Source organism: Hibiscus syriacus, unplaced genomic scaffold, assembly GCF_006381635.1.
Source record: "Hibiscus syriacus cultivar Baekdansim isolate YM2019G1 unplaced genomic scaffold, ASM638163v2 tig00110646_pilon, whole genome shotgun sequence".
Taxonomy (NCBI): domain Eukaryota; kingdom Viridiplantae; phylum Streptophyta; class Magnoliopsida; order Malvales; family Malvaceae; genus Hibiscus; species Hibiscus syriacus.
The window spans coordinates 62005-89625 of NW_024062810.1; the positions used below are offsets into that span (position 1 = coordinate 62005).

Below are 27621 nucleotides of genomic sequence, written 5' to 3' on the forward strand. Positions count from 1 at the left end.
AAGTACATCATTCTATTCTTCCAATAGACATAGTTAGCTCCATTGAAGAAAGGAGGCTTGTTGACGGGCATCGAATCGAGACCGGAGTCGAAGTTTGAAGCGGAGGTCATTGATGACTTTGATTATCGATATAACTCTTCCCGAATCGACTCAAGAGGCGATTAAACCTTCAAATGAGTTAGGCTCTGATGCCAATTGTTGAGTTAATCGATTGACTGAATCGGCCAAGAGGGGGTGAATTGGCAATAAAAATTTTGGTGGAAGCTTTTGCAGAAAATTGAAAGAAATTGCACAGCGATTTAGAGTGGTTCGACTTTATCAACCAAAGTCTACGTCCACTACCTTAGCTATCCACACTAAGGATTTTCCAACAAATTCACTAATTTGTTCTTTCTTTTGAGGCCAAAGAGATAACCTTACAACTCCCTCAAGAATATACCCCAATTCTTGAGAACACTCTTTTCTCAAAGAGAAATACAAATTTGCAAACTTACAAGAAAAACCTCACAAGGCAAATATGTTTGCACAATTCTAGAACAAAGAAAGAACACTCAAGAATAAATACAATTGATCACAATAAGTGTTCTTGAAAGCAAAATGAATATTGAATGAAAAATAGGCTTGAAATGCTCAAACTTGAGGTTTGATGCTTTCTCTTTGATTCTCTCTTGATTCTAATTGCTTGATGTTTTTTGTTATTGATCAATGGCTTCTAAGCTTGCTTAAATACACCTTGAATCACTTCTGAACGTTGGGGATGATTAGAGAAAATAATATAGCCGTTTTAGTGCAAAAACAATTAATAAAACAGTTTGGAGCGTGGGGGGAATCGATACCCCCTATGGGGAATCGGTTCCCTAAGTGTAAAATTCAAATATTTCGACCGTTATACAAGGTGGGAATCGGTACCCCCTTGGGGGGGAATCGGTTCCCTCTGAGTAATCTGGAATTTTTGGCTTTAAAATGATTCGAAATACTTTGTAAAATTATTTTGAAATTGTTTTAAGATTAAAACTTAATTTTACACTTGAGTATGGATTACAAATGATCTTTAAAAGATTTGGAGTAATGTTTTGATATTCGAATAGTTATATCGAATATACTTAGAAAATCATTTGGAAAACCTTAAAATTCATTTAACTTAATTTGTTATATCAAAATATCAAAATGTTTTCAACAATTGATGATTAGGTCGTTGCACTAGAAGACAATTTTGGACAACTGTGTTAAAATAATAGGCTTTTTCCCATTAGCATATTATATAGGCTAAGAATTGTAATGCACAAATCATGGAAAGTTTATGAATGAAAGCTTTTCTCTTCTTCTTCAAAATTTCCTCTGCTCCATTAATCTTTTATATTCTACTTCTTTTCTTCGATCTCAACTTCTCTATTTCTCAAGAGTCATAAAAAATTGGTATCAAGAGCCATTATTCATGGCATTCTAAAGCTTGAGTATGTCAAAGAAGAACCAAACGATGGGCGATTCCACTGATTTGTTTGCAATACAAAAATAGATTGATTACTTGACAAAGCTGGTAAAGCAAACAACCGATGAGTCCACCCCTCCAAAATGGTGGCAGAAGTAGGATAGTCGGTTGACTATGATGGAATCCAAAATGACGTTGCAGCAAATAGATGTGGAGCACATTTTACATATTCTGACTGGTAAAAAGTGTGAGCAAAAACATGATGATTTTCGGGTGTTCGATAAATTGCCAACACTAAAGGTAAAGAATATTAGAGACCGAACAAATCAAAGTTACGAGGGACTTGATTTTCAAAGTGATGAAACACTGAGTCTAGGTTCTTTCAATGCCATTGAGACTGTAAAGAACCATGTTGAAGATGACACATGTTTTGTATTTGGTAAAAGGCTTGTACAATTGGAGGGAGTGATAGATGATGAAAATAGAAGTGATGATGGTGTGGTGAACGTGGAAGTCAAGCTGCAAACGTATGGACCAAAATGCGACAACCTTCAATTTCTTTAAAATACCATGTTCATTATCTCTGTCAAAATTATCCTAGGAGTTTTCACCACCAAGTTTCTTTGAAAATAACAAAGCTTCATTCCAGCATCAAGGACAGGAAGGTGCAGGTATGATGATGATGCATAAATACAATTATCAACTAATTACTAGTGTTTTGGTCTAGGGGTGTAAATTTGGCTCGATCAAGATTATATATGTTGATGGGTGTAAGTTCGACCATGTCAAGGTTGGGAGGGATAAACTTGTAGAAGATGATGACCCTTACAAGTTTAGATTATTGCTAATGGAAATCAATCTTAAAGATGCGCGAGTAGATGTCGAGGAACATGGGGTTGAAAACTTGGCCACAGCTTACACTCAAATTCAGTCAACAATTTCCTACAGTGCATTGGATAGCGGATAGATGGTAGACCACTATAGAACTCGAACAACAACAAAACAATTAGACGGATCTCCTTTAATGATAAATGTGAATCAATTTCTACAGTACCAAAAATATGTTCCAAACATCGAAAGCTGCTCAATCAAATGTCTTATAGTTGAAGTAAATGAAGGTTTGGTGTATGTCGGAAACATAGAGAACATGCAAGGAAATATGGTAAACAACAGGAAGGTTGCGAATGTTGTATGGCTAAGAGTCGAGTTGTATCATAGATGGCTAAATGTCGACCTTTGGAAACTATCTCTCCAAGGAAAAAACACAAATGAAATACTGGAAATACTTTCTGATTCAGCAAATAACATATTCATGGAATTCAAGAAGTACAATGTTGCTAAATTTTTCCTACTGGATGACCCTTCAAAGTGGCCTATAAAGGTATTGGCTGCTAATTCCATGTATAGAATATGTCAATCCATTCTGCTAGACTACAAAGCCAAACATTACAAGATGACTAAAAGATTATTCGAAGCCATAAAGGTGATGGTTTCCGATATATTGGCTACTTGCAATGAGTTATACTTTAGAAGGCAGACTAGAGCAACAATTATAATTCAGAGCCAATGTTGTAAGTTCTTGTCTCAGTTGCATTATATGAGGTTGAAGAAAGAGGTAATTGCTACACAATGTGCATGGAGAGTAAGGGTTGCTCAAAAAGAATTGTAGAAGCTTAAGATGACTACTAGGGAAATTGGAACTCTGCAAGCTTCCAAAAGCAAACTGGAAAAGCAAGTTGAGGAACTGACATGGAGATTAGAACTGGAGAAACGTATGAGGGTTGACGTAGAAGAGGCCAAAATAAAAGAGAAAACACAAAATTACATTCTGCTTTACAAGACATGCAACTTCAATTTAAAGAAACCAAATCATTGCTAGCCAAGGAACGTGAGGATGCTAGAAGGGTAGCTGAGGTGGTCCTTGTAATTAAGGAGGTTCTAGTGGATGGCCACATGATGCTGGAGAAGCTTACTAGTGAGAATAAAAAACTGAAGGCAATGGTGAGTTTGTTGGAAAGGAAAATTAGTGAAACGGAGGAAACGTTCGAAGAGACAAACAAGATCAGCGAAGAAAGGTTGAAGAAGATACTGGAGGAAATCAAGCAAAGTAAGATAAGGTTTTATGCGAATAAAGAAAGGAGAACAAAGATCTGAAGGTCAGGGACATAGTTTACCTGAAGTTTCAACCCTATCACCAAACTTCACTTGCTCTTCGAAAGAAATTAAAGTTTGCAGCAATGTCCTATGGTCCTTACACCGTTTTACAACGCATGAGGGTGGAGAAGAACAATCAGGCTTTCACTCCATTACTAGTCCTGCGAGCGAACTGGGAGCCTGAGAACGTCACTTGGAAATGTAACACTGGCCTCAGGAAAAAAATTATGGTACTTAATCCTTGGGGACAAGGATCGTCTAAAGGGGGAGGAATTGTTATGATCGAAGTTAGGAGAGAAACGAAAATGGGGACAAATCAAGGGTTAGGGATTTATGGACAGAAATTGGCAAAAATGGGAATTGGGAAAGTGGAGTTAATATTACCAAAGGAAAAACGACAACATTGGGCATTTGGTGAAGATAGGAATCTAGTTGAGAAGAAAGCAAATGACCCAAAGGTGGAGATCCATTCAGAGAAGCCCATAAGCAGAATTATATCAGGCAATAGTTGATGATTAGGCCGTTGCACTAGCAGACAATTTAGGACAACTGTGTAAAAATAATAGGCTTTGTCCCATTAGCAAATTATATAGGCTAAGAATTGTAATGCACAAATCATGGAAAGTTTATGAATGAAATCTTATCTCTTCTTCTTCAAAATTTCCTCTGCTTCGTTAATCTTTTATATTCTACTTCTTTTCTTCGATCTCAACTTCTCTATTTCTCAAGGGTCATAACAGTGTCTTGTTGGAGGGGCTGAATCGATGTTTACCAAAGCTCGGCATTGGTCGTAATCAAGGCCTAAACAGGGATGCCAAGAAAGATATTAAAAAAGATGGCATAACAAAAAATATCGAAAGCAAGCGATGCGGGGATTATCAAAAACTTTTTAAAGGAAAATGGGGTCTCGTTAAAAACTGTTATCAGAATGGCCTCTTAAGTTCTCATATCTTCACTTTTTTTTCAACTGAATCATAGTTGTGTTGAATCATTTTTGGATGAAGAACAAATGATATTAATCCGTATGCATTTGGAGCTCATGAATCATGGGAATAATAGTGATAATTATAATAGGGGAAAGCATCTCTAGTTGGCTGGCAAGACCTGCTCTAGTTTTTTTTTTTTTTTTTTTGGAATTGGATGTTTTTCCTTGTCTGTATTAAATAATGTTGGTTTCAAATTTATGTAAGAGTTTATATATTTTTAGAAAAGTTTAACTTTCAATTATACATTGTCATCGTCTTTCCGCTGGTTGATTATCTTTTGAGACCAAAGCTAATTCAGGTAAAATCTCAAATGGTAATACTGAAAGAGAATCTGCTTTTGGAAACATTAATTTGTTTGATTTGGGTTGAACACTTCAAAGGGAAAATGAAGTAGTGAGCTACTAACATGGTTGCTTTTGTGGCAGGAGAACCCGACCCGTTTAAGCCACACACAGAGGAATAGAGGATGCAACATTGAGCGGCAGGGTTTTGGCTCATGAACTTGTTTATTACCGCCTGCCAATATGAAAGAGGGTAAAGAACATGATGGTTACGAGTTTAAAAAGACCTCAACTCGAGGTCGCATCCTTTCTTACTACACATTTGCTTTCCCATTGTATTATTGTTCCAAGTTTTTATGCATTAATTATCATTACATTTAAGATGCAGTGTGATGACTGCAATCTCATGCAATCACAGCTACCTTTGTCTTTGCCGTCTAATACTCATTGGTTTGACCTGTTCAGACCTGAGCTTTAGTTTAGTTTTTTGGCCCTTGAGTTGGCTTAATCCTTATTATATATTTATTTCAACTTAACTGTAATATATATATCAAGGTGGGTTACGATCCACTTAGGGCATCATACTTTTTTAAAAGTGACTTTTAAAAGTTTTGTATAAAAGTGTTTTTTTAAAATTTAACTGTTTAAGATTATTATTAAAAAGTGAATTTGAAAAGATAAAATATCTCTTATAGACATTATGTTGTAAATTAAAAATGTAAAATTTAAATTATGTTTACACTTAATAATACTATGATACATAAAATATATTAACTTAAACTATAATAAAATATAAAAAATATTTTAAGATAACTCATTAATAATATTTTAATAAATAAAATGTTTTATTAAGAAAAAATATATTATCAAAACTATTTAACATGTGGATGTATAATTATTACGAAATAATAATTTAAATATTTATTTTGACAAAAAAATATTATAAAAAATATGTTAGTGCTTACAAATTAAAATGTTAAACAAGAAGCTATGATATCTCTCTTAATTCTATTTCATAACTAGATGGAGTGTTTAATTACTCAAATTCAATTACAAATTCATTTAAAGTTTAGGTTAAATTACACGTTTACTTATTGAATTTTTACTCTCTCTCATATTTCATTCACTGTATTTTTTTTTTTTTCAATTTACATACTAAACTTTAGAAATTAATTTTTTTTTTGTCAGTTTACCGTTTATTTCTTAACACTGTCATGGACTGACATTTTTTTTATTAATTTCTCAATCAATTAATATTTTATTAATATTATTTATATATTTTTTATTATCCCAACCAGTCTTCCCTTCTCCCTGCTAATCTTTCCACCATCTTCTCTTCTCCATTTTCCCAGTAACCAAACAGATCAGAGGCAATCCCTTTAAGCAGAAAATACAAATAAGAAAACTCATATGAGAAAAATCAAAAAAGAGTGAAGAAAAACTAAAAAAGAATGCTTTTTTTAAATGAATTTTGTGTGGAAAGAACACAGTAGCAAAGGAAATTGGAAACAAAGTTTCAACTTTCATGAACTCTTTCGAACTACACCAAGAGATTCTTCTTTTTACTGAAATTCCCAGAAACTAAACAGAGGTGATCCACTGTGAGAAAACATAGCAAATTCATTCAAAAAGGAAAAACATCAAAATCCTCATAAATTTATCATGTATTTTCCCTCGAATTCTCATGAATCAAATAGAGTAACATTAACTTCAAAAGTTACATCAAAAAGGGAGAAATGCTAAAAACAACTTAAAAGGAAGTCTTAAAGAAGTTTTTCGGGTGTTTACATACCTTCAGATTCTGGGAAAAGCTGAGCATTTGATCTAAACTCAGTGAAGCAATTCAAAGCCAAAATTTTCTGAAAAAGAGCTGGAACCATCTTAAATACAGGAAAACATACCCCATTACCTTCTTCTTGCTTTAATCCCCATGAGTTTATCTTCTTTCTCTTAAAACGGTGTACTAGTTTGGTCATTTGCGTCAGATGGTAAAGAGATTAGAAGGGGAAAGAGAAGATGGTGGCGAGATTAGAAAGGAGAAGATAAGATGATGGAGAGAGTTTTGAAGGTGAGGGTGAGGAAAGTGAACTACGTTTAGGATAATAAAAATATATAAATAATATTAATAAAATATTAATTCATTAAGAAATTAATAAAAAAATTAGGTCATGACGGAGTTAAGAATTAAATGGTCGAGTGATTAAAAAAGTTCAATGTCTAAAATTAAGGGAGTAAATTGAAAAAATTGAAAGTACGATTAGTGAAATAGGAGAGAGAGTAAAGTTTAATAAGAAAGAGTGTAATTTACCCTAAATTTTAAAAAAAACACATAATTTAAATGGTATATTTATCGTTTTAAAAATTCAAAAATAAAAATTATATTATAAAAATTCAAAAGAAATTATTACTATATAAAATATATCAATTTAAACTATAATAAAATATAAATAAAAAAAATATATATAATAAAATATTTTATAATAACTCATTATTAATATTTTAATATATAAACCATGAATCTTATTTACTTTTAAGTAATTAAAAGAAATTATTTTTAAAGATATTAGTATTAAATTATTAAAATAAAATGTAAATACATAATTGTGCGAAGCACATACATTAGTAAGGGTAAACTTATAATTTGATTCCAAACGAAAAGTTGAAAATGAAAAACTAGAAATTCTAGTTTTTGCTGTTGGTTTGAAATCACCGTTTCCACCGTAATTTTTTTTAAATTTTTTACTTGTTTAACATTGATTTTACAGTCAAAATGAGATTTTTTTCCACCTAAAAGTGATTTTAAAAAGTCACACCAAACAAGACCTTGCACAATATAAACTCTTTTTTTAGTTTTACATAGATTTATGATCATTAATAAGTGAAATTGATGGCTAGGACTGATTCCTTGTTTTTTTTTTCCAGTGAATATCTCCTCATTTCCTATTATTAATCTTAACCATCTATTTATCCCGATCCAACAATCCTAAATATGTGTAAAATTAAAAAAATTACATTATGTAACTGTATTTTACCCCTATATATAGGGCTATTCATTGTTCGGTTAAAACCGAATTAACCGACTGAACCCAAATTTCAGTTGATTAATCGATCGGTTAATTTTGGGTTCAGTCGGTTAACGGTTAATGATTTTTTTTCAAATTTCAGTTTTGGTTCATTCGGTTCGAAATCGGTTAATTAACCGAATTAACCGAAATTATTAAACATTTAATATATATATATATATATATATATATATATATATTATTTAGCATTAGAGGTGTTTGAACTCGGTTTTTACCGAATTAACCGAATAAATCAAAAAATATTAAATATTTAATATATAATATATATTATTTATAAAATTTGATTAATTCGGTTAACCGATCAATTAACCGAACTTAGTTCGGTTCGGTTAATTTTTTTAGAAATTGGATTCGATTAATGGTGTAACACACATCTCCCGTATACCTTTATGTATACGAGCTACAGATGTCACATCACTTTTAAAACAGTTTCCCATTTGAAAATCCGTACAATTTTGTTTCATTTTAAAAACTATTAGAATCTATTTATAATTAAAGCATACATTAACTTACATATACAAATAAAAAGAAACGTTCCACATTTCACTGTTTTACAATAGTTTAGAATCAAAAGTTTTACAGAGCGTTTTACTAGACCTATTACATGCCAACTAAAATATATCAAAAGTAGACATTTATGTCATACTGTTACTGATTAGGCGACTTTAACTTGATGTCCGATGATCTTCTTACTCAGTTGATATTCAACCTACGTGTGAAATGAGCACACGTTAAGATTACTTAGTGACATAACTTAATCATAAACAACTTATAAACCTAAATATAAGGTAAAAATTCTAATATCGAGCAACTTTTTACAAATTATTGTAAACCTTATAACTTTGCACCATTGGTGCTATTATGATTATTTATTCAATTTCTATTCATGTTCATTTATTAGAATGCACAAGTGCCTATACGGAAATTCATCAACTCATGATAAATTCTGTGGGTTGCACACATAGTGCTTATACGGTGATTCATAACTCATGAGAATTCCGTGGGTTTGCACACATGGTGTCTGTACGGTGATTCATCAACTCATGGTGAATTTCGTGGGTTGCACACATAGTGCATGTACGGTGATTCATCAACTCATGATGAATTTGTGGGTTGCACATATGCATGTACGCATTCATCAACTAATTATGAATTTCGTGGGTTTGCACACAAAGTGCATGTACGATGATTCATCAACTCATGATGAATTCCGTGGATTTGCACACAAAGTGCATGTAATACACATAGTACTGATATATCAATGCAATATATATATATATATTTAACAACATATCTTTATAACTCTTAATGTACAAAATAAATGCACTCACCTGACTTTCCTCTATGTATCCAAAATGTAAGGTTGATTACTCTGGCACTTTGCCTTTGCCCTTAGTTTTGCTTGTTTCGGGAGCTTGGTTCCGATCTACTTAAGCATCCATAAAAACATGTACCATACTCAATGTTAGAATATTTCCTAACCATTATACTTAAACAATACTCAAAAGAACATATCATTAAATTTCTATACCAATATCAACCTATTTTTAACATTTATGGCTCCATAGTATCGATACTACTACCTTGATACCGATACTTCTTTATTATGGTACTGATACCCCCTTCTGGTATCGATACCAAAAATAGGTTTGATGTTGCCTGGTATCGATACCCTTACCATGGTATCGATACTACCCTACTATGGTACCGATACCCCTTCCAGGTATCGGTACAAAAATTAGATTTGATGTTTCTTGGTATCGATACCCTTACCATGGTATCGATACTACCTCGACGGTATCGATACTAATTGAATCAATATCGATACTACTCAGTTAATTTTATCCCATTTTATCCTATAGTATCGATACTGTTCTAGCAATACCAATAACCTTGCCCAGATTTTCCAGTTTTCAACCTAATTTTTACCCAAATGGGGTCAATTATTTACCCCATTCAATAATATTAAACTCTTTCTTAACTATCCATACTAACATTCCTTCATTTAGTCTCTTAGAACATCTAAAATCTTTCAAGAACATTCAATTCTAAGAATCAAACCACTTTTTCTAATATGTTCTTAACCCCATCTAATACTTCTAATATCTCTTTTACCTTTTTGGCAAGACAAATCTACCAGTAAAACTCAATAACACTAATATACTAACATATCATTTCAAACCCATTTTCTAAAAATCTATAATATTTCTCCATTTCATGTTTTAATCTCAATTAATCCTTCCTTAAACTTCTATATCACCTAAGGTTGTAAAAACAACCCACAATACAAAGGGAAAACCGATTAATTAAAACTTACATTTGTTGCTATGGAGAAGAGCTTAACCACGTGAAAGAATAATAATATAGACATATAGCTTTTTTCCCCTCATCTTCCCCCTTTTCTTTAATTAAATACCTTAATAAAATAATTATTAAATTTATTTCCCCTTTAAAGGACTAAAATACCCTCTCTATTTATATATAGTTGCAATCTAGTCTAAAATACTATTTCAATTATTTACCCATCTTTATCGTTTAATCACTTAAATTCTCCATTTCTAATCCTTTTAATAAAGTCTTTAATTCAATAATTGGGGCATTACAACTCTCCCCCTTAATAAAATTCATCTTTGAATTTATAGAAGTACCTGAAGCAAGAGATGTGTAAACTGCTTTATCATATCCTGCTCTTTCCCAGGTAGCCTCTTCAACCTTATGATTCTGCCAAAGCACTTTAACCAATGGAATCATTTTGCTATGCAATTCCTTGGTTCCTTAGCCAAGATCCGTACTGGTTCTCCTCATAAGTCAAATCTAGTCGGATCTTTATTTCCTCAGGAGTGATAACATGCGAGGGGTCTGATCTGTATCTTCTAACCATTGATACATGGAAAACATTGTGAATCTTGTCCATGTCCGGAGTAAACTAACTGATAAGCTACGGGTCCAACCCTTTTTAATATTTAATATGGTCCAATAAACCTCGGACTTAACTTTCCTTTGCCCAAAATGTAATATCTTCTTCCAATGTGATACTTTCAAAATATTGTCTCCCTCTCGGTATTTTATTTATTTTCTTTTCAAATCTGCATAAACTTATGTCGATCTGAGGCTATCTTTAGATTGTTCTAGATAATCTTCACTTTATCATCCATATCTTTCATTAAATTTGGGCCAACCAATTCCCGATCTTTTAATTCAAACCAATTAATAGTGTTCTATATTTTCTCCCATATAGAGCTTCATACAGGTCTATCTTAATACTTGATTGATAACTTTTGTTATATGCAAATTCTTCTAAAGGTAATACCTTTCCATGATCCCTTAAAATCAATCACACTGCCCTAAGCATATCCTCCAATCTAAATAACTCACTCTGATTGCCCATCTGTCTGCGGATGAAAAACTCTACTAAAGTTCAATCGAGTACCCAATGCCTCATGCAAAGACTTCCAAAATCTTGAAGTAACCTTGGGTCTTGATCCAACATTATCGATATTACTGTAGTCTGACTATCTCTTTTATATAGCTTCGCATCTTATCCATTGAGTAGTCTACTAGAATTGGAATAAAATGAGCCATCTTGGTCAATCTATCTATTATTACCCAAATCGAGTCTTTTTTACCCGGTGATAACGATAGCCCCGAAACAAAGTCCATTGTGACTCGCTCCCATTTCCACTCAAGAATAGATATAGGTTACAATAAACCGGATGTCACCTAATGTTCAACTTTCACTTTGCTAAGATGTCAAACATTTGGCAACAAACTCTGTGACAACTCTTTCATGCCAGGCCACCAGTAAGACTTTTCAAATCCTAATACATCTTATTTCCACCCAAGGCATCATCAAAGGGCTATAATGTGCTTCACCAAGAATATATTTCCTCAATTTATCATCATCAGGAATGCAAAGTCTTCCACGGTAGTAAACATCTATTATCCCTAATTTCGAAATCTTTGACTTCTCCTTATTTGACTTCGCCAATCTCATTACGCATTTCTTATCTTTATCTTGCAGCTCTTAACCCGATCTAAAATATCGGCCTTAACTTTAATTCGGAAATCAAAGAACCATATTCTTTAAATACATGTGGAATCTAAAGCCCTTAAAGCTACAAAAGTCTTTCGGAGGCGCATCTGCTACCACATTTACCTTTCCCCGGATGTCAATAACCAATTCATAATCCTTTAGGAGCTCAATCCATTTTTTCTTCCTTAAGTTTAGCTCTTTCTGAGTCAACAAATACTTTAGACTTTATAGTCCGTGTAAACATGGCAACGCTCACCGTACAGATAATGGCACCAGATTTTCAAAGCAAACACTACGACTGTTAATTCAATAATGAGTTAGGTAATTTCTCTCTTGATTCTTTTGCTGTCTTGAGGCATAGGCCACGACTTTACCCTCTTTGCATCAGTACACATCCCAATATGTTATGGGATGCATAACTGTAAACAACATATTCTTTACCCGATTCAGGTTGCACAAGCAAGAGAGCCTCAGTTACTATTCTTTTGAGCATTTCAAAACTTTCTTGGCATCTATCCATCCAAACAAAAGACACATCCTTCCGTAACAACTTAGTTAATGGCAGAGTTAGCATCGATTAATTCTTCATAAATCTCATTTAATAACCAGCGAGCCCCAAGAAACTCTGAACTTTATAATATTCTTTGGGGGTTACCAATCCACTCTAGCTTAAATCTTTTTAGATCTACTCTCATGCCCTCTGAAGATACTATATGACCAAGAAAAACATCTCAGCTAACCAAAATTTACATTTGGACAGTTTCGCGTACAACTTCTTATCCCGAATATCTGAAGAACCACCCGAAGATGAGCATCATATTCCTCCATTGACTTGGAATATACCAAAATATCATCTATAAACACTACCACAACTGATCCAAGTACGGTTGGAATTCTCTGTTCATTAAATCCATAAATGTTGCATAAGCATTTGTTAATTCAAACGGCATTACACCAAATTCAGAATTTCATACTTTCCAAACGAAAAGCCGTCTTGGAAATATCCTCCTTTTCAATCCTTAACTGATGGTACCCCACCTCAGATATATCTTAGAGAACATTGTTACGCATTTTAACTGATCAAACATGTCATCAATCCTGGAGCCATTATATACGGAGCCATAGAAACAGGTTCAGTACCTGGGTAAACCTTAATTTTGAGTTTTACTTCACGATCGGGAGACAAACCCGGTAACTCTTTCGAAAAACCTCTGGAAACTCCCTAACTGTAGGATATCCTGCAATCTCACTTCCAGAACTCTAGTGTCTATTACATTAGCTAGAAAAGCTACGCATCCTTTTGACATCATTTTCTTTTGCTGTCATGGTTGATATCACATTGGAGGTGACTTCCCTTAATCACCAATCACTATAATCTCGGGCCTTCTGCATCCTTTAAAAATAGTCGTTTCCAGCAACAATCTACCCATCCATGATGTGGACAACCAATCCATGCCCAAATGATTTCAAACTCATCAAAGGGCAACTCCATTAAGTTTGCCAAGAAGACTACCCCTTGAATCTTAATGGACACTTTCACACACCCGTGTTACCCTTGCACTATGACCCATAGGGTTTACCGTTACCATCTCACTAAAAATTGGTTCTAAGGGAATTCCTCTAGTTCTAACCAACTTGTATTAATATAAGAGTACGTAGAAACCGAGTCAACTAGAACAAAAACATGCTCATCAATAGGTGAAATGTACCTGTTAGATCTCCGGATCATCCCTGTCTTCATTGGTCTTTATATAAACTCGAGCCACTCCCAGAGTCTCTTATCTTTGACTAGACTCATATTGACCTCTTGATCTTCCTCTTCCTCTATTTATACTTAGTGCAGCTACCGATCTCTCGGTTTGTGTTGGTCTATCTCCGGACCTTTGCAGACAATTTCGAGCATAGTGACTCGATTCTCCACAAATAAAACAAGCGCCAGAAAGCACTCTACATGTTCCCTGGTGAAATATATCACATATCTGACATTGATTACTTCTTTCTCCAAAAGCTCTACCTGAGCTCGCAGCAAAAGAATGAGACTGCTTAGACTTCTGTGCAGCAACAGCAACATCTACTCTATCAGTATATCGGGAACCTGTGCCTTTGTCTCTCTTAGATGAGATGTAGATGGAGATATCCCAATCTTTTTTCATGTCTGTACACTATTCTGCTGCTAATGTATCCCTTTGAGCTCTTTCAAATCGCCTTAGCTCTATTTATCACTTCCTGTAAACTAGGTAAATTCAAGGCTAACATCATCTCTTTCAACTTTAGCCTCAATCTCTCAATAAACCAATCCTGTCGAGGTTTGTCATTAGAGACCACCTCAGTAGCGTAACGACTAAGCTTGTTGTATTCAACTTCATATTCATGCACCACTCGATCGCCTTGTTTTAAGTTGAGAAACTTCAACAACATTGATCTCATGAACTGCTCCCCTATATCCTTGTTTTTAAACTCCTCTTGAAAGAACTGTTAGTTTCACTGCTCGGGCGACGTATACATTGTCGTTTTGTCCACCATACCTGAGCCGATCCTCTGAGTAACGATACAACTCCGCCCAACTTCTCATGATCGGAGCACTGAAGCTTTCCAACATCATCATCACATCGTTCAACCGTAAGTCTGCGTCCATAGGACCTTCACCTTCTTCTCCTCTGAACTCAGGAGCTCTCAAACTTCTTAACTCCTTCGGAATTAGCATTCGCAGTACTGGAGGAGCAGTGGAGGCGGAGGAGGTTGGAACCTTGTCAAATAGCGTTGAGAGCTTGCATAAAAGCTCCAAACTCCGGAACAAGCATATTCTGGGTTGTCAGTACGCTAGAGTTCTCAGACGGAATCAGATTTCGCTATTCTCTTCACAGCTTTCACTACCCGACTATCTCTACTCTCTCGACCAGCCGCTCTTCTCGAATTCGCAGAATCCGACATCTATCATAATATTCATAAAGATAATGATAAGTTAATAAGGAGAGACATCTTTTTCATATTCATTCTATAACCCTATCAGTAACCTTGACATCTTAGTGCATGTAACTCTTTTATATCAAATACCCTCATTTTCTCCGTATACCTTTACGTATACGAGCTACATATGTCACATCACTTTTAAAACAGTTTTCCCATTAGAAAATCTGTACAACTTTTTTCATTTTATAAACTATTAGAATTTATTATATAATTAAAGAATACATTAACTTACATATACAAATAAAAAGAAATGTTCCACATTTCACCGTTTTACAGTAGTTTAATTTAAAATTTTTTATATAGCGTTTTACTAAACCTATTTGTCAATTAAATATATCAAAAGTAACAGGTATTCATACTATTACTGATTAGGCGACTCTGACTTGATTCCGATGATCTCTTTACTCAGCTGATATTCAACCTACGTGTGAAATGAACACACGTTAAGTATTACTTAGTGAGGCATAACTTAATCATAAACAACTTATAAACATAAATATAGGTAACAATTCTAATATCGAGCAACTCTTTACAATTTATTGTAAACCTTATAACTTTGCAGAAAGAAAAAGATGATTTTTTGGAGTTTTGAAGCTAAATGAGCTAGGGTATTTATAGTTGAAACTTAAGGACTTAATCTTGTAAATACCCTAAAACCTAGGGATTAATTGTGATTATCCCATTATCATTTTTCAACAAACATCTACCAAACTTTGAAAAACTATTTTTCAAGAAACATTTACCAAACTTTGAAAACCATTTTCAAGAAACATTTACCAAACTTTGAAAACCATTTTTTCAAAGTTGGTTACCAAACTTGAAAACCATTTAATACTTTCAACAATCTCCCACTTGAAGACTGATTTTAATATGTCTTCACACCTCGATCAATGCAACAGCTTTTCTAGTCTTGTTACTCTAGCATGCCAACTGAAGTTGAACACAACTTCAGTTTGTCTGTAGTCACCGTCTTTGTCAACATATCTGCCGGATTTTGAGCTCCACTGATCTTTTCAAGTTTCAAAATCTCATCTTCCAGAAGAGACCGGATAAAATGATATCGCAATTGTATATGCTTTGTCCTAGAATGAAAAGACGGATTCTTTGCTAGATGTATAGAACTTTAACTGTCGTAATACAAGACATTGTTTTCTTGTTTCTTGCCTAACTCTTCCAAGAAACTTTGGAGCCAAACCATCTCCTTGCTAGCTTCCGTAACAGCGACATATTCTGCTTCAGTTATGGAGAGAGCAACTATCTTCTGTAGTTGAGAAACCCAACTCACTGTCGTTCCTCCTAGAGTATAGACATACCCTGTAGTGCTCCTTCTGATGTCAACATTTCCGGCTAAGTCAGCATCTACATAGCCTGTCAGTATCGTATCTCCACCTTTGAAATAAAGTGCTTTGTTTGTGGTACCCCGTAGATATCTGAGGATCCATTTGACTGCTTCCCAGTGTACCTTGCCCGGATTATTCATGTACCTGTTAACAGCTCCTACTGCTTGAGCAATATCTGGTCTGGTACAAACCATGGCATACATCAGACTTCCAATCGCTGAGGCGTACGACACCTTCACCATATGTACACGTTCTTCCTCCGTCTTTGGTGACTGTTCTTTGGAGAGTCTGAAATGAACACCTAAAGGTGTGCTTACTGGTTTAGCATCTTACATGTTGAACCTGGAGAGTACTTTGTTGATGTACTCAGCCTGTGATAATATCAAAGTCCCTGACTTTGTGTCTCTCTTGATCCTCATCCCAAGAATCTGCTTTGCAGCGCCCAGATCCTTCATAGAAAACTGCTTTGCAATTTTTGCTTCAAGTTTATAATCTCTTGCATGTCTGAGCCTGTAACGAGCATGTCATCAACGTACAACAATAAAATAATGAAGCTATTATCAAACCTCTTGATGTAGCAACAATGATCTGCTTGGCATCTGGTAAAACCACTGCTACTCATGAAACTATCGAACTTCTTGTGTCACTGTCTAGGAGCTTGTTTTAAACCATACAAGCTCTTCTTCAACCTGCATACCAGGTTTTTCTTGTCTGCCTCTATGAAGCCTTCTGGCTGCCTCATATAGATTTCTTCCTCCAAATCACCATGAAGGAAAGCTGTCTTTACATCTAACTGCTCAAGATGTAAATTCTCTGCAGCTACAATTTTCAACACCAGTCTGATTGTAGACAGTTTCACGACTGGAGAGAAAATTTCATTGTAGTCAATACCTTCTTTTTGCTGAAAACCTTTGACAACTAATCTCGCTTTGTAGCGTTTGCTCCCATCGTGCTCTTCTTTGATCCTGTAAATCCACTTGTTGTGAAGCGCTTTCTTGCCTGGTGGTAATTCAGCTAATTCCCACGTCTGATTTGACAAAAGCGAGTCCATCTCATCTTTCATGGAAGACTCCCACTTGACTGAATCCTCCACTTGCATTGCTTCATCATAGCACTCTGGTTCACCATTGTCAGTTAGCAACAAGTAGTGCAAAGAAGGAGAATACCGTTGGGTTGGTTTAGGAATTCTGGAGGAGCGTCTTAGTTCCGGTGTGCCTGGTTCTTCTTGAACTGCTTCAGGACTGATCTGAACATCATTTCCAGAAATCTCCTCAAACTCAGCAAATTCCTTTGTTTCAGCTTTGGTATTGGAGCTGCTTGATTCTACAGTTGATATGTTTTTGTACATCACATTCTCATTGAAAATGACATCTCTGCTTCTAATGATCTTCCGATTTTCATAGTCCCAAAACCGGTAACCGAACTCATCACCGCCGTAACCAACAAAGGCACATTTATTGGACTTAGCATCAAGTTTACTTCTTTCAGCAGAGTCTATGTGTACATAAGAAATACAACCAAACACTCTTAAGTGTGAAAGGTTTATTTCTTTCTTGCTCCAAACTTTCTCTGGTATTCTGCCATCCAAAGGAACTGAGGGCCCACGGTTGATCAGGTAAGCTGCAGTGTTAATAGCTTCAGCCCATAGAAATTTGGGCAATCCCGCATGTATCCTCATGCTTCTGGCACGTTCATTCAGAGTTCTGTTCATGCGCTCTGCTACGCTATTCTGCTGCGGTGTCATGGGAACTGTTGTCTCCATCTTGATCCCATTGTTTACGCAAAAATCTCTGAATCTCCTATTTCTGTACTCTCCTCCATTGTCAGACCTCAACCGCTTGACTTTCATACCATTCTCATTTTCCACCATGGCCTTCCATTTTCTGAAGGTATCAAAGACTTCTGATTTTTTCTTCAGAAAATAAACCCACACCTTCCTTGTAGAATCATCGATGAAGGTGACATAATATAATGAGCCTGCAAGAGATGGAACTGGAGATGGTCCCCATACATCAGTATAAACTAACTATAACTTTTCAGCCTTGGGTGTCTTACCAATCTTTGCAAAGCTGACTTTCTTTTGTTTGCCAAAGATGCAATCCTCGCATAGTCCGACATCTACATTCTTTAGATCCGGCAGCTTCCCCTTTGACAAAAGTGTCTTCATCCATTTCTCGCTCATATGGCCAAGCCTTTGGTGCCATAGGTTTGATTTTCCATCAGCATCTGCTACTGCAATGATATTCTCTAAATTTGAGGTTACATAGAGAGTACCAGTCTTCTTACCACGAGCAATGACGAGTGCTCCTTTGGTAATCTTCCATTCACAACCTGAAAAGGTTGTACTGTATCCTTCTTCATCAAGCTGTCCTACAGAAATCAAATTTCTTTTGAGACCAGGAATATGTCTCACTCCTGTCAGCTTCCAGGTGGTCTGGTTTGGCAGCTTTAGTCGGATGTCTCCTTTTCCGACGATCTTCAAGGTTTCATCATCAGCAAGATGAACCTTCCCAAAATCACCACTGACATAGTTCTCCATGATTTCTTGGCATGGCGTGGAGTGAAAAGATGCCCCTGAATCTAAAATCCATGATTCAATCAGACTGTTGACGCTTAAAATCATGGCATCACCTGTCTCCTCCGTCATGTTGGCAAATTCCTGTGCGCCGGTATTTTTCTTCGGTGCTCGGCAATCTCTTTTGAAGTGGCCCTTCTTGCCGCAATTATAACAGGTAAAATCTTTATTTCCTGTTCTTGATTTTCCCCTTCTGGATTTCGATCTGCCACGATTTGAATTTCTTTCTGAAGTTCTCCCTCTGGACTCCTTGTGCAAGGCTGAGGAGGTTGATGCTTCACCCGATTCTCTCCGTCGAATTTCTTCGCTCAGTACCAGATCCCGAACATCGTCGAATTTTAATTTACTATTTCCCGATGAGCTACTAACTGCTGTAACAGTAGCATTCCAACTGTCTGGTAGAGATGATAAGAGAATTAAAGCTCGAACTTCATCATCGAATTCAATTTCCACTGAACTCAAATGAGTTGTGATTGTGTTGAGTTCATTTAGGTGTTGTGCCATCAATGCCCCTTCCGTCATCCGCAAATTGAATAATCGCCTCATCAAGTGCACTTTGTTTGAGGCTGATGGCTTCTCATACATACTGGAGAGAGCCGCCATAAGACCCGCCGTAGTATTTTCCTTTGCTATGTTGAAAGCAACATTGCGGGATAACGTCAGTCGGATAACTCCGAGGGCTTGCCTGTCGAGAAGAGCCCAGTCTTCATTCTTCATGCCCTCTGGTTGCTTTCCTGAGAGAGGTTGATATAGATTTTTCTGGTACAGAAAATCTTCAATCTGTATCTTCCAAAAGCCAAAGTCTGCACCATCGAACTTTTCAATTTTCACCTTCCCTTCGTCTGCAGCCATCGCTCCCACTCGAATCTGGTTTTGTTTGGATCGTTTCTGACAATTCTTGCGAACCACCATGTATTAGAACACCTCCGTCGACAAATTTGTATCGTCGACAAAATTTTACTATTCATGAAATTCACTATTCATATGAATAGTAACCTCGCAAAATTGACAAAATTCACAACCAAAAGCTCTGATACCAGTTGTTGGAAAATAAACCAAGTACAAGTAATTTCCCTATAACCAGATTAGTGAGAATGCAAAATAAAAGCGGAAAAATAATACCCGAAATTGAAACGGAGTTCAGCCAATTGTGCTTACGTCTCCGGACTGCTGCAGATCTTTTACTAAGATAGAAAATTTACAGGTGTTTACAAAACACTCACTACTCACAAGAAAACTCTCTAGTATTGGGAGAAAGAAATGATTTTTGGGATTGTTTTGAAGCTAAATGAGCTAGGGTATTTATAGTTGAAACTTAAGAACTTAATCTTGTAAATACCCTAAAACCTAGGGATCAATTGTGATTATCCCATTATCATTTTTCAACAAACATCTACCAAACTTTGAAAAACTATTTTTCAAAGAAACATTTACTAAACTTTGAAAACCATTTTCAAAGAAACATTTACCAAACTTTGAAAACAATTTTTTCAAAGTTGGTTACCAAACTTGAAAACCATTTTAATACTTTCAACACGTTTTACTAAACCTATTATATGCCAATTAAAATATATCAAAAGTAGACAGGTATGTCATACTATTACTGATTAGGCGACTCTGACTTGATGTCCGATGATCTCTTTACTCAGCTGATATTCAACCTTATAACTCATGATGAATTATTTAGTGAGGCATAACTTAATCATAAACAACTTATAAATATAAATATAGGGTAACAATTCTAATATCGAGCAAACTCTTTACAATTTATTATAAACCTTATAACTTTGCACCATTGGTACTATTATGGTCATTTATCCAATTTCTATTCATGTTCATTTATTAGAATGCACAAGTAGTGCCTATACGAAAATTCATCAACTCATGATAAATTCCGTGAGTTGCACACATAGTGCTTATACGGTGATTCATCAACTCATGATGAATTCCGTGGGTTTGCACACATGGTGCCTGTACGGTGATTCATAAACTCATATGATGAATTCTGTGGGTTGCACACATAGTGCCTGTACGGTGATTCATCAACTCATGATGAATTCCGTGGGTTGCACACATAGTGCATGTACGGTGATTCATCAACTAATGATGAATTCTGTGGGTTTGCACACAAAGTGCATGTACGATGATTCATCAACCCATGATGAATTCTGTAGATTTGCACACAAAATTCTTGTAGTACACATAGTACTGATATATCAATGCAATATATATTTTTTAACAACATATCTTTATAACTCTTAATGTACAAAATAAATGCATTCACCTGACTTTCCTCGCTATGTATCCAAAATGTAAGGTTGATTACTCCGACACTTTGCCTTTGCCCTTAGTTTTGCTTGTTTTGGGGGCTTTGTTCCGATCTACTCAAGCATCCATAAAAACATGTACCATACTCAATGTTAGAATATTTCTTAACCATAATTCTTAAACAATACTCAAAAGAACATATCATTAAATTTCTATACCAATATCAACCTATTTTTAACATTTATGGCTCCATAGTATCGATACTACTACCCTGGTATCGATACTTCTATACTATGGTACCGATACCCCCTTCCGGTATCGATACCAAAAATAGCGATGTTGCATGGTATCGATACCCTTACCATGGTATCGATACTACCCTACTATGGTACCGATACCGGGTACCGATACCCCCTCCCGGTATCGATACCAAAATTAAATTCGATGTTTCTTGATATCGATACCCTTACCATGGTATCACTATTACCTTGTCGGTATCGATACTGATTGAATCGGTTAAATTCTTATTAAATTAAATTTAACTATCCATCATTATATTATGTATAATTGATATACTTATCAATAATCTTTATTTTCAGAATCCGTTGTTCAACGCATAAGAAGAATCTGTTGTCCCGATCCGAATGATAATAATGATATGCGTGTTTAGAAATGTAATCCCCAAGTTTCTGTTTGATATCAAATCAACTTATCAAAGTAGAAGAGCTGTTACTTGGGATCCAACCTCCTCGATTTGAAAATTGTTTTTGGCACCTTCATGTCCCTCAACGAATTCGTTGTTTCTTATGGCTTTCTTATCGTGAGAAGCTCTTGACCAATGCCAAGCGATCCAAAAGGAGATTTTCTGATTCTGTCCACTGTCAAGTATGCTCCAGAAAGTCAGTGACGGATCCAAAAATTTAAGAATGGAATCCACTTAATGCATCCACTCCTGGCTCAAGTGATTATGAATCCAACCTCCATGCCCTTCGAGATTGTGCGACCATCTCTATCCTATGAAAGTAAATTATTCCACCAACGATAAGAGATTCTTTCTTCCTCTCTGATATAAAAAGCTGGTTACATAATAATATGTCTTCACCCAATTTAGGGCTTCCATCGAATCATATTTTTTGCGGCTTTTATTTGAAAAGCTTGAAAACGCAGGAATAAATTCGTCTTCAACTCTTACAAAATTCCTGACGTTGAAATTACTCGTTCCAGCATCAACCGGGTCAAGTATTACAATGATACTTCGATTACTCATATTACTTACCCTTTGATGCAGGTTAAGCTCAATTGTTGGAAAGCTCCTTATCCTGGATAGACTTTTCTCAATATGGATGGTGTAATATCTCATAATTTGGAAGTTGGTTCAATCAGTGATCTTTTTAAAAACAAAGATGGTTATTGGATTTTCGGATTCCACAAAGCGATGGGAGACCTTTTCGCTCTTCAAACCAAGTTTTGGGCTATCTATTATGGCCTTCAACTAGTTTGGCAGCATGGATTTGAAGCACTTCAAGTTCAATCGGATTGCCAACAAGCAGTTCGAATGGTGAACAATGTGGTTGCTATCAACTCCCCTTTAACCTTAGTACGCAAGAATCCGAAACAAGATTTGGATGAAGGAAGTTACTTGGATCCCACGTGAAGGAAATTGTCTTGCTGATGTACTCACAAAGTTGGCCAATACCCAAGATCAAAATCATCGAAGACCCCCCCCAGTTGAGCTCCAGCTTCTTCTTCATCAGGACCGTTTGAATCCTCAGCATTGAAGGCTACCATCTTAGGCCTTTACTCTTTCTTATTAAAATGCCATTAGGATCAAAATTTTCTTTCCCTTTCCCATAAGTAGAAATTATTCAAAAAATATATGATTAATATATTTAATTATTGGTTTTTACTATTCAATCTCATTATTTTATTTTTAAAATTAATCGGATAATTCGTACATTATATGTGTCAATATTGAATTTTTTAAAATCCAACAAATATAATAAATTGAAGTTAGTCAAATAAGAGTATCAGGACTAAATCACAACGTATGTATAATACAAGGATTAACGATAGAATATAACCTTTAAAAAATAAACCCGTGCGAGTTTATAGCGTAGAGCCAAAAACCGAAGCGCCAAGGCCAAAACCAAAACCCTGCTTCCGTTCTCTGTTCTCGGCGGGATCCGTATTTGCATTGCTCTCGAACATTGCGCATCAGATCAGGTAATAACATAGCCAGTTCAACGGTTTCTAGGGTTTCTGAATCATACGACCTTTTTTTCATTCACTTTCAAAATTTGCAGTTATATCACGGTTTTTTTTTCAAATGTTATTTCGATTAGTTTCTCACTGAAACGAGGGGAATGAAGTGACAATGCAGAATACAAACTTTACCAGCTCACTTTATACCAAACTAAGGTTTATTATCCCGCTCTTTAGGTTCGATCTTCTAGATTTGTTTCATTTTTGTTGTTGATTAAAGATAAATTTTTTTCTTGATTCAGGCTTTTTTACGTGCACTGAAACTTCGAGCTACTTTGTTCATATTTATTTTCAATGGCGGTGCGTTACTTGCCTAATATAACTTGTTTTCAGTTTGTTAGATTTACTTTTAGCATTCGTTTTTCCAGTATTTGAAGTTCTATCCTGCGTATGTTTTCTTGATAAATGTGATAGATTGAGAAAATTCTTAAAGATGATGCTATTGAAGAGAAGGGGGAATGTGCCAGAATGGTAAGTCATTGTAACTTATATGAAACTATATAATGCTGATAACGGGGAAAATACGTACATATTTGGAATTCTATGATTATACTTCTATTGAATTTGTGCTATTTTGAGTATCTTATTTTCAATAATTTAAGATATATTTGTTTGTTATTATTTCCAGACATAATATGTTGGAGCAATTGCAATTACTGACTTGGTTAAGACAACCCTTGGGCCAAAGGGAATGGTAATATTCCACTCTGTCCATGCAAATTAAAATGATATTAATGTTTCCTTTTCTCTATTTAAATTGTGAATTTATTGTTGGTTAAATTATCTGCCAGGATAAAATTTTGCAATCAACAGGCAGAGGACATGGAGTCACTGTTACAAATGATGGTGCTACCATCTTAAAGTCCCTGCATATTGACAACCCTGCTGCAAAAGTCTTAATTGGTATCCTTACTGTTGTTGTTTTCTTGACTACTCTATGGCTAACATGCCTACTTTTCTTTCTAAAACTGAGTTGGATGAATACTTTTTTTTGTTGTTGCAAAGATAGCTGTTATGTTTTTATATAATGACCATTGATGCCAAATCCAGATATCTCGAAAGTTCAAGATGATGAAGTTGGAGATGGGACAACCTCTGTTGTGGTTTTGGCTGGAGTGCTTTTAAGGGAGGCAGAAAAGCTAGTGGCAACCAAGATTCACCCTATGACAATAATATCAGGTTCTTCTGGGCTCATGTAGTACGTTGCTTCCTATTCTTCTTCTTTTATGCTGCCTCTTGCCTCTTGGTTTATGCTGTCTCTGGCTTCTGTCTTGGAGTAACATTTCCTGACAGTTCAAAAAAAAAAAAAAAAAGAGATGAATCTGAGAAAATCTGTTAAATTTTGATAATAGTCAACCTTTCCTTATCACACTTTCTATATTATTTGTAAATATCTTCTCCCTAGTGTAGCTACATTTGTATATAGACTGTTTAGTTTTGTTCTCTTTCATTTTTTTTTTGATAGGAACTCCTTCAATTTTTTGGTGTGCCAACAACCAAATAAATTCCCGTCTCATAGTTTATAACAGTATATGTTGGTTTAGTAGGTTATCGAATGGCAGCTGAATGTGCTCGTAATGCTTTGTTGCAGAGGGTTGTGGATAACAAAGAGAATGCAGGTTAAGATTGTTGGATACAAGATCGTTCATTTTTTTTTTGTTTATTGTATGATACCTCTATCTTTTGCATTATGCCCAATGTTTTAGGTTTCTTGTTCCTTATTGAATGTGATTCTTTAATGTCTGACTTGATGAAATTGGTAATGTGGTTGTTCTTGTTATTGGAATGTGTTTTTACTCATGCACGTGACATTTCTGAATATTGCAGAGAAATTCAAGTCAGATTTGATGAAAATTGCAATGACCACTCTGAGTTCCAAAATTCTCTCTCAGGATAAGGAGCATTTGCACAACTAGCTGTTGATGCTGTCATGAGGTTAAAGGTGATAATTGTTCTGCATCTAACAGTTTACAGTTGAAGTGTTCCAATGCTGTTTCATATAGGAATGTGCTAGGAATTATCCTTTTATCTGTTTTATGGCTTCAATTGAGTTTCTTTTTCCATTTTTATTTATCGAGTTTTTATGACATGTTATTTGTTACTCCAGGGGAGCACAAATTTAGAGGCCATCCAAATTATCAAGAAACCTGGAGGATCTTTGAAGGATTCTTTCTTAGATGAAGGGTGAGTTCTTATGAACCTCTTATCCCATTCAATAATTATTATAATAGTTTCTTGATGGAATCAGCTGGTTCTCTAGTGCACTATCCTTTCCCTTTGTCCGCTGTATTCTGCAAAACTTTTGATCCCATTTTATTGCACTTTTCATCAATAAAAATGTATTGTGACTACAGAGTCCAGACACATGTTGTTGAATGGTTCAAGGCATCACTTAGGGTTCTTTATTTTGTTGATTTAAACATAATTTTTTATGCTTTCAGATTCATTCTTGACAAGAAAATAGGCCTTGGACAACCAAAACGAATAGAGAATGCAAAGATTTGGTTGCAAATACTGCAATGGATACAGTTAAAGTGAAGATATATGGCGCACGTGTTCATGTTGACTCAATGTCTAAGGTTGCTGAAATTGAAGGGGCTGAAAAGGAAAAGATGAGAGAGAAAGTGCAAAAGATCATAGCACATGGGATTAACTGCTTTGTTAACAGGCTGTTAATTTATAATTTCCCTGAAGAACTCTTTGCGGATGCAGGCATACTTGCTATTGAGCATGCTGAATTTGATGGGATAGAGCGTTTGGCTTTGGTAACAGGTGGTGAAATCGCTTCAACCTTTGACAACCCAGAATCTGTTAAGCTTGGACATTGCAAGCTTATTGAAGAAATTATGATTGGTGAGGATAAGTTGATTCATTTTTCTGGTGTTGAAATGGGTCAGGCTTGTACTATTGTGTTGAGAGGGCAAGGTATAGACTTATATTATTGCAGCATCTCATTCTAGTTCTCTTTTGATAATTTTGCATTCTCCATAACGTGCCTCTGTTTATGGCAGCCATCATGTGCTGGACGAAGCTGAAAGGTCTCTTCATGATGCTTTGTGCGTGCTGTCTCAGACAGTCAATGACACCAGGGTATTGCTTGGAGGTGGATGGCCTGAGATGGTAATGGAAAAGGAAGTGGATGAATTGGCACGGAAGACTCCTGGGAAGAAATCTCATGCTATTTAAGCTTTCTCGCGTGCGCTTATGGCCATCCCAACTATTATTGCTGACAACGCTGGTCTGGACAGTGCAGACTTGGTAGCTCAGCTTCGTGCAGCACACTACAAGGAGGGATGCAATGCAAGGATTGATGTTATCTCTGGATCTGTAAGTGCTGAAATTGAATTATTTAAAAAAATTAAAGTAGGATCAAATATCTTTATCTTTTGTAGTTTTTTTTTTAATTTATTATTATAATAGTAGCTGCAGATTTGTTTCATTGGCCAACATAATGTCTAGTCGGTGATTTCATGTTTCATTAGCTGCAGATTTTGTTTCGTTGGCCATTTTAAGTACACTAGCTAAGATATGACTGCTTAACATAGTTACAGATACATGAATGCCTTATGAAAGATTTTTCATCCTTGTAGATTCAAATATTGATATGATATTGGCCTATTTGGTAAACAACCAAACACCATGGAATGCTTGCAACTTTTCTTTCTTGCTGTGGTAGGTGATATGTTTCAACTTTTTAACAGGTAGGAGATATGGCTGAGCTAGGAATCTCTGAATCCTTCAAAGTCAAGCAAGCTGTATTACTCTCCGCAACTGAGATGATTCTTAGAGTTGATGAAATTATTACATGTGCTCCAAGACAGAGAGAAGACAGAATGTGAAAATGACTTGGTCGGCGTCACATTTGTTGCAATGGATTTGGCATTTGCTTGTTTTTTTACTGCAATATGGTTGAATTCTAGAACTGAAGTTTTGTGGCTTGTTTCTGTTTTGACTGAAAATGAAAGCACAACGTTCACTATATAAAAAATCTAATTTTATTAGTGATAAAATTTTCCATATCATGTTTTGAATTTTTTACTAGACTAGTGATTGTTCATGAAATTTAACACCAAACAGACTACTCCATATGCATTATTCTGCAACATGCTCTTATTAGACAAAGCTTCAGGCAGAGTTACAAATGGTGACTCTGAATAAATGCTGGTCAGATTGGTCAGGAAAGAGATTAGCATAGGATGGGAATGTCTAATACTAGTGTAGTGTTTTTTTTTTTGGTTAC

General features: G+C 35.4%; 1 long non-coding RNA gene and 1 pseudogene across 1 annotated transcript; both read left to right on the top strand.

Moving 5' to 3' along the window:
• The first annotated feature begins 23222 nt into the window (after positions 1–23222).
• On the top strand, positions 23223–23848 carry LOC120137009. Its single transcript, XR_005517397.1, has 3 exons — positions 23223–23342; positions 23624–23681; positions 23796–23848. It is a non-coding gene; the product is annotated as an uncharacterized LOC120137009 (long non-coding RNA).
• Positions 23849–24015: 167 nt separating this feature from the next.
• LOC120137008 lies at positions 24016–27314 on the top strand (annotated as a pseudogene).
• Positions 27315–27621: the final 307 nt, after the last annotated feature.